Source organism: Triticum aestivum, chromosome 7B, assembly GCF_018294505.1.
Source record: "Triticum aestivum cultivar Chinese Spring chromosome 7B, IWGSC CS RefSeq v2.1, whole genome shotgun sequence".
Lineage (NCBI taxonomy): Eukaryota > Viridiplantae > Streptophyta > Magnoliopsida > Poales > Poaceae > Triticum > Triticum aestivum.
Genome location: NC_057813.1, coordinates 156191811 through 156201396, shown reverse-complemented (window position 1 = coordinate 156201396; position 9586 = coordinate 156191811).

Here is a 9586-nt window from a genome sequence, read left to right as displayed (position 1 = left end):
ACCCTCTCCTCCTTTATATACGGGGGCAGGGGGCACCCCAAAGCACAACAGTTGTTCTCTTAGCCGTGTGCGGTGCCTCCATAGTTCAACACCTCGGTATATCGTTGTAGTGCTTAGGCAAAGCCCTGCGCCGGTAACATCATCAACACCGTCGCCACGCCGTCATGCTGACGGAACTCTGCCTCATCCTTAACTAGATTAAGAGCTCGAGAGACATCATCGCGCTGAACGTGTGCTGAATACGGAGGTTCCATACGTTCGGTACTTGGATCGGTTGGATCGTGAAGACGTTGGACTACATCAACCGTGTTAACTAAACGCTTGCGCTTTCGGCCTATGAGGGTATGTGGATACGCTCTCCCCTCTCGTTGCTATGCATCTCCTAGATATATCTTGCATGATCGTAGGAATTTTTTTGAATTACTATGTTCCCCAACAGTGGCATCCGAGCCAGGTCTATGCGTAGATGTTTTATGCACGAGTAGAACACAAAGAGTTGTGGGCGATAATATTCATACTGCTTACCACCAACATCTTACTTTGATTCAGCGATATTGTTGGATGAAGGGGCCTGGACCGACATTACATGGCCATGTTCATGAGACTGGTTCTACCAACATGCTTTTGCACATAGGTGGCTGGCGGGTGTCTGTTTCTCCAACTTTAGTTGGATCGACTTTGACTACGGACGGTCCTTGTTGAAGGTTAAAACATCACACTTGATGAAAAATCGTTGTGGTTTTGATGCGTAGGTAAGAACGGTTCTTGCTAGAAGCCCGTAGCAGCCACGTAAAACTTGCAACAACAAGGTAGAGGACGTCTAACTTGTTTTTGGAGGGCTTGTTGTGATGTGATATGGTCAAGGCATGATGAGATATAAATTGTTGTATGAGATGATCATGTTTTGTAACAGAGTTATCGGCAACTGGCAGGAGCCATATGGTTGTCGCTTTATTGTATGAAATGGAATCACAATGTAATTGCTTTACTTTATCACTAAGCGGTAGCGATAGTCATAGTAGCAATAGTTGGCGATACGACAACGATGCTACGATGGAGATCAAGGTGTCAAGCCGGTGACGATGGAGATCATGACGATGCTTCGGTGATGGAGACCATGAACACAAGATGATGATGGCCATATCATGTCACATATTTTGATTGCACATGATGTTTATCTTTTTATGCATCTTATTTTGCTTAGTATGGCGGTAGCATTATAAGATGACCCCTTACTAAATTCCAAGTATAAGTGTTCTCCCTTAGTATGCACCGTTGCTACAGTTTGTCGTGCTGAGACACCATGTGATGATCTCGTGTGATAAGCTCTACATTCACATACAATGGGTGCAAGCCTATTTTGCACGTGCAAAATACTCGGGTTAAACTTGACAAGCCTAGCATATGCAGATATGGCTTCGGAACACTAAGACCGAAAGGTCGAACGTGAATCATATAGTAGATGTGATCAACATAGTGATGTTCACCATTGAAAACTACTACATCTCACGTGATGATCGGACATGGTCTAGTTGATTTGGATCACGTGATCATTTAGATGACTAGAGGGATGTCTATCTAAGTGGGAGTTCTTAAGTAATATGATTAACTGAACTTTAATTTATCATGAACTTAGTCCTGATAGTTTTTGCATGTCTATGTTGTTGTAGATCAATGGCCCGTGCTACCGTTCCTTTGAATTTTAATGCGTTCCTAGAGAAAGCTAAGTTGAAAGATGATGGTAGCAATTACACGGACTGGGTCCGTAACCTGAGGATTATCCTCATTGCTGCATAGAAGATTTACGTCCTGGAAGCACCGCTAGGTGTACCACTTGCGCCAGCAACTGCAGACATTGTGAATGCCTGGCAGACACGTGTTGATGACTACTCGATAGTTTAGTGTGCCATGCTTTACGGCTTAGAATCGGGACTTCAAAGACATTTTAAACGTCATGGAGCATATGAGATGTTCCAAGAGTTGAAGTTCATATTTCAAGAAAATGCCTGAGTTGAGAGATATGAAGTCTCGAACAAGTTCTATAGCTGCAAGATGGAGGAGAATAGTTCTGTCAGTGAACATATACTCAAAATGTGTGGGTATCATAACCACTTGACTCAGCTGGGAGTTAATCTTCCTGATGATAGTGTCATTGACAGAGTTCTTCAATCACTGCCACCAAGCTATAAAGGCTTTGTGATGAACTATAGTATGCAAGGGATGACAAAAACAATTCCCGAGCTCTTCACAATGCTAAAAGCTGTGGAGGTAGAAATCAAGAAGGAGCATCAAGTGTTGATGGTTAACAAGACCACTAGTTTCAAGAAAAAGGGCAAAGGGAAGAAGGGGAACTTCAAGAAGAACGACAAACAAGTTGCTGCTCAAGGGAAGAAGCCCAAGTCTAGACCTAAGCCTGAAAATGAGTGCTTCTACTGAAAAGGGACTGGTCACTGGAAGAGGAACTGCCCCAAGTATTTGGCGGATAAGAAGGATGGCAAAGTGAAAGGTATATTTGATATACATGTTATTGATGTGTACCTTACTAATGCTCGTAGTAGCGCCTGGGTATTTGATACTGGTTTTGTTGCTCATATTTGCAACTCGAAATAGGGGCTATGGATTAAATGAAGATTGGCTACGGAGGAGGTGACAATGCGTGTCAGGAATGGTTCCAAGCTCGATGTGATCGCCGTCGGCACGCTAGCTCTGCATCTACCTTCGGGGTTAGTTTTAGACCTGAATAATTGTTATTTGGTGCCAGCGTTGAGCATGAACATTATATATGGATCTTGTTTGATGCGAGATGGTTATTCATTTAAATCAGAGAATAATGGTTGTTCTATTTATATGAGTAATATCTTTTATGGTCATGCACCCTTGTTGAGTGGTCTATTTTTTGTCAAATCTCGATCGTGGTGATACACATGTTCATAATATTGAAGCCAACAGATGCAAAGTTGATAATGATAGTGCAACTTATTTGTGGCACTGCCGTTTAGGTCACATTGGTGTAAAGCGCATGAAGAAACTCCATGCTAATGGGATTTTGGAATCACTTGATTATGAATTACTTGGTGCTTGCGAACCATGCCTCATGGGCAAGATGACTAAAACTCCATTCTCCTGAACAATGGAATGAGCTACCGACTAATTGATAATACATACTGATGTATGCGGTCCAATGAGTGTTGAGGCTCGTGGCGGGTATAATTATTTTCTTACCTTCACACATGATTTGAGCAGATATGGGTATATCTACTTAATGAAACATAAGTCGGAAACATTTGAAAAGTTCAAAGAATTTTAGAGTGAAGTGGAAAATCATCATAACAAGAAAATAAAGTTTCTGCGATCTAATCGTGGAGGCGAATATTTGAGTTACGAGTTTGGTCTTCATTTGAAACAACGTGGAATAGTTTCACAACTTACGCCACTTGGAACACCACAGCGAAATGGTGTGTCGGAATGTCCTAACCGTACTTTATTGCACACGGTGCGATCTATGATGTCTCTTACTGATTTACCGCCATCGTTTTGGGGTTATGCTTTAGAGACTGCTGCATTCACTTTAAATAGGGCACCATCAAAATCCATTAAGACAACACCTTATGAACTGTGTTATGGAAAGAAACCAAAGTTGTCGTTTCTTAAAGTTTGGGGCTGTGATGCTTATGTGAAAAAGCTTCAACCTGATAAGCTTGAACCCAAATCGGAGAAGTGCGTCTTCATAGGATACCTAAAGAAAACTGCCGGGTACACCTTCTATCACAGATCGAAGGCAAGATATTCATTGCTAAGAATGGATCCTTTCTAGAGAAGGAGTTTCTCTCGAAAGGAGTGGGAGGAAAGTAGAACTTGATGAGGTAGTTGTACCTTCTCCTGAATTGGAAAGTAGTTCATCATAGAAATCAGTTCGAGTGATTCCTACACCAATTAGTGAGGAAGATAATGATGATGATCATGAAACTTCAGATCAAGTAACTGCAGAACCTCGTAGGTCTTCCAGAGCACGGTCCACACCAGAGTGGTATGGTAATCCTATTCTAGAAGTCTTGTTACTAGACCTGATGAACCTACGAACTATGAGGAAGCGATGATGAGCCCAGATTCTGCGAAATGGCTTGAGGCCATTAAATCTGAGATGGGATCCATGTATGAGAACAAAGTGTGGACTTTGGTGGATTTGCCTGATGATCGGCAAGCCATAGAAAATAAATGAATCTTTAAGAAGAAGACTGACGCTGAGGGTAAGGTTACTGTCTACTGATACGTCTCCATCATATCTATAATTTTTGATTGTTCCATGCCAATATTATTCAACTTTCATATACTTTTGGCAACTTTTTATACTATTTTTGGGACTAACATATTGATCCAGTGCCCAGTGCTAGTTCCTGTTTGTTGCATGTTTTATGTTTTGCAAAAACCCAATATCAAACGGAGTCCAAACGGGATAAAAAATGATGGAGAATATTTTTGGAATATTTATGATTTTTGGGAAGAAAAACCAACGCGAGATGGTTCCCGAGGGGGCCACGAGGTAGGGGGCGCGGCCTGGACTCTCGTGGGCACCCCGTAAGGCGGTTGACGCTCTTCTTTTGCCGCAAGAAAGCTAATTTTATGAGAAAAATCTGGGCGAAATATTCTACCCAATCGGAGTTACGGATCTCCGGATATAAAAGAAACGGTGAAAGGGAAGGATCTGGGAACGCAGAAACAGAGCGAGACAGAGAGATAGATCCAATCTCGGAGGGGCTCTCGCCCCTCCCATGCCCTGGGAGCCAAGGACCAGAGGGGAAACCCTTCTCCCATCTAGGGAGAAGGTCAAGGAAGAGGAAGAAGAAGAAGGGGGGCTCTCTCCCCCTTGTTTCCGATGGCGCCGGAACACCGCCGGGGGCCATCATCATCACCGCAATCTTCATCAACACCTCCGCCATCTTCACCAACATCTCCATCACCTTCCCCCATCTATACTCAGCGGTCCACTCTCCCGCAACCCGTTGTACCCTCTACTTGAACATGGTGCTTTATGCTTCATATTATTATCCAATGATGTGTTGCCATCTTATGATGTCTGAGTAGATTTTCGTTGTCCTACCGGTGATTGATGAATTGCTATGATTGGTTTGAATTGCATGTTTTATTATTGGTGCTGTCCTATTGTGCCCTCCGTGTCGCACAAGCGTGAGGGATTCCCGCTGTAGGGTTTGCAATATGTTCATGATTTTCTTATGGTGTAGGTTGTTTGCGTATGGGATAAAGGGGACTTGATACTTTAATGCTATGGTTGGGTTTTACCTTAATGATCTTTAGTAGTTGCGGATGCTTGCTAGAGTTCCAATCATAAGTGCATATGATCCAAGAAGAGAAAGTATGTTAGCTTATGCCTCTCCCTCAAATAGAATTTCAATAGTGATTACCGGTGTAGTAACGTAGTCAATTGCTTAGGGACAATTTCACAACTCCTACCACCACTTTTCCACACTCGCTATATTTACTTTATTGTTTATTTATATAAACAGCCCCTACTTTTTTACGTGTTCTTTATTATCTTGCAAACCTATCCAAAAACACCTACAAAGTACTTCTAGTTTCATACTTGTTCTAGGTAAAGCGAACACTAAGCATGCATAGAGTCGTACCAGTGGCAGATAGGACTTGAGAGAGTATTTGTTCTAGCTTTAGCTCCTCGTTGGGTTTGATACATCTCCAACGTATCTATAATTTATGAAGCATTCATGCTATTTTATTATCTGTTTTGAATGATTATGGGCTTTATTATACACTTTTATATTACTTTTGGGACTAACCTATTAACCGGAGGCCCAACCCATATTGCTTTTTTATTGCCTGTTTCAGTATTTCGAGGAAAAGGAATATAAAACGAAGTCCAAACGGAATGAAACCTTTGGCAGCGTGATTTTTTGGAAGAATATGATCCGGGAGACTTGGAGTTCATGTCAGAAGATCCTCGAGGAGGCCACGAGATAGGAGGGTGCCCCCCTACTGGGCGCGCCCCTTGTCTCATGGGCCCCTCGAGCACCTCCCGACCGACTTCTTTTGCCTATATAAGCCTACGTACCCTAAAAACATCGAAAATCAAGATAGATCGGGAGTTCCGAAGCCGCAAGCCTCTGTAGCCACCAAAAACCTCTTGGGAGTCCGTTCCGGCACCCTACCGGAGGGGAAACCCATCACCGGTGGCCATCTTCATCATCCCGGCGCTATCCATGACGAGGAGGGAGTAGTTCACCCTCGGGGCTGAGGGTATGTACCAGTAGCTATGTGTTTGATCTCTCTCTCTCTCATGTTCTCTCTATGGCACGATCTTGATGTATTGCGAGCTTTGCTATTATAGTTGGATCTTATGATGTTTCTCCCCCTCTACTCTCTTGTAATGAATTGAGTTTCCCTCTTGAAGTTATCTTATCAGATTGAGTCTTTATTTGAGAACACTTGATGTATGTCTTGCCGTGTTTATTTGTGGTGATAATGGGATATCACGTGCCACTTGATGTATGTTTTGGTGACCAACTTGTGGGTTCGGCCCATGAACCTATGCATAGGGGTTGGCACACGTTTTCTTGACTCTCCGGTAGAAACTTTGGGGCACTCTTTGAAGTACTTTGTGTTGGTTGGATGAATCTGAGATTGTGTGATGCATATCATATAATCATGCCCACGGATACTTGAGGTGACAATGGAGTATCTAGGTGACATTAGGGTTTTGGTTGATTTGTGTCTTAAGGTGTTATTCTAGTATGAACTCTTGAATAGATTGATCTGAAAGAATAACTTTGAGGTGGTTTCGTACCCTACCATAATCTCTATGTTTGTTCTCCTCTATTAGTGGCTTTGGAGTTGCATGTTGAGGGATTGTTATATGATCTATCTATGTTATTATTATTGAGAGAACTTGCACTAGTGAAAGTATGAACCCTAGGCCTTGTTTCCAACCATTGCAATACCGTTTACGCTCACTTTTATCATTAGTTACCTTGCTGTTTTTATATTTTCAGATTACAAAAATCTATATCTACCATCCATATTGCACTTGTATCACCATCTCTTCGCCGAACTAGTGCACCTATACAATTTACCATTGTATTGGATGTGTTGGGGACACAAGAGACTCTTTGTTATTTGGTTGCAGGGTTGCTTAAGAGAGACCATCTTCATCCTACGCCTCATGCGGATCGATAAACCTTAGGTCATCCACTTGTGGGAAATTTGCTACTGTCCTACAAACCTGTGCACTTGCAGGCCCAACAATGTCTACAAGAAGAAGGTTGTGTAGTAGACATCAGGGTTCAACACTCTTACTTATCGAAAGATGCTACAATTATCCCCTATACTTGTGGGTTATCAAGACCTTTTCTGGCGCCGTTGCCAGGGAGTCATAGCATGGGGTGAATACTCTCGTGTGTTCTTGTTTGCTTTATCACTAAGTAATTTTTATTTGCTGTTCTTAGTTGTTTTCTATCTTTAATTATGGGTAGGAAACGCAAAATACCAAAAAAATTAGTTATACCTACTGAACCAATGGTTGAAGAACCACTCAAAATCTATCACACTCCTGAAGCTTTTGACTTGGATCATCTTCAATCCCTTTGTGCTCGTGCTGAAAACCCCACTAGCTTAGTTGAGGTCTTATCTTTAGATGAGCATGCTTGTTATGTGCGACACCCTATATTTGAAAAGGGGAAACTTTTACTGGATCAAATTCATCGTTTGCAATGCTATGCTTGGAATTTATGTGGAATATATGATGTTACTTGTTGTTCTGAAAACCCTAAGAAACACCTTCCCTGCCAATGTGAGTTTAGTGATAATGGAATCGTATCTTCGTATGCTAAGGGTATTTATAATTACTATGATGTTCAACAAATTGAAGAATTTGTTGCTTTTAAGGGTGCTTATGAAATTGCTTCTTTGATTGAAAAGTATGATGCTACTCTCTACAAATCTGATAATTTTGCCATACTTGAATATTGTTATGATAATTATGCTTCTAGTGCCTCTGTTAAACCATATATTGAGGACTTCTCCGTTGTCCAAGAAGAGACTAATATTTTGCAGGAGTGTATGGAAGAAGAAATTGATGAAACTGTGAGCTCATAGGATGAAATAGATGACGAGGAGAGCGAAGAACAAAAGGAGGAATAGCAGATTAGCTACCCGTGCCCACCTTCTAATGAGAGTAACTCTTCAACTCATACATTGTTTAATTCCCCTTCGTGCTTACCGAAGGATGATTGCTATGATGATTGTTATGATCCCATTGATTCTCTTGAAATATCCCTTTTTGATGATGCTTGCTATGCTTGTGGCCAAGATGCCAGTATGAATTATTCTTATGGAGACGAACTTGCTATAGTTCCTTATGTTAAACATGAAATTGTTGCTATTGCACCCACGCATGATAGTCCTATTATCTTTTTGAATTCTCCAAACTACACTATATCGGAGAAGTTTGCGCTTATTAAGGATTATATTGATGGGTTGCCTTTTACCGTTGCACATGATAATTTTGATGGATATAATACGCATGTGCTTGCTGCTCCTACTTGCAATTATTATGAGAGAGGAACTATATCTCCACCTCTCTATGTTTCCAATATGATAAAATTGCAAGAAACCGTTTATACTATGCATTGGCCTTTACTTTGTGTGCATGAATTGTTCTTTTATGACATGCCAATGCATATGAAGAGAGTTAGACTTCATTGTTGCATGATATATGTTACTTTGTGCTCACTACTAAATTACAAATCATTGTTAATTAAAATTGGCTTTGATATACCTTGGGATCCGGGTGGATCCATTACTTGAGCACTTTATGCCTAGCATAACGGCTTTAAAGAAAGCGCTGCCAGGGAGACAACCCAGAAGTTTTAGAGAGACATTTATTTCTGTTGAGTGCTTTTATATAGTTTAAAAACAAAAAAATAAATGGGGGAACCCAAAACTTTTCAAAAAGGAAAGTGAAAGTGAGAGAGACAAGCATTGTTGAAGTGGGAGAGCTCCTTGAACTTTGTTCATGCTCACGGAAAATTTGTGAATCTTGATTACAGAAACTTTTCATCAAAAATAATTATCCCCTTGTACAATTCCATTGTATTATAAAAATAATGTGCCAAGGTTTGCCTTTAGGATGTTTACAATGCTTGTTGGTTTGTACGGTGCAGGACAGAAACTTTGTCTGTAGTGCGCGATTTTACATTTTTTACTGGAACGTCAAATGGTTCTGATTATTTTTGCACTGTATTTCTGTTCAAATTTTTTATTTTTCCTAATTTTTGTAGAATATTGGGGGTACCAGAAGTATGGTGAATGTTCAGATTGCTACAGACTGTTCTGTTTTTGACAGATTCTGTTTTTGGTGCATAGTTTACTTGCTTTGATGAAACTATCAATTTATATCAGGGGATTAAGCAATGGAAAAGTTATATTACAGTAGACACAATGCAAAAACAAAATATGAATTGGTTTGCAATAGTACCTAGAGTAGTGATTTGCTTTATTATACTAACGGATCTTACCGAGTTTTCTGTTGAACTTTTGTGTGGATGAAGTGTTTGATCGA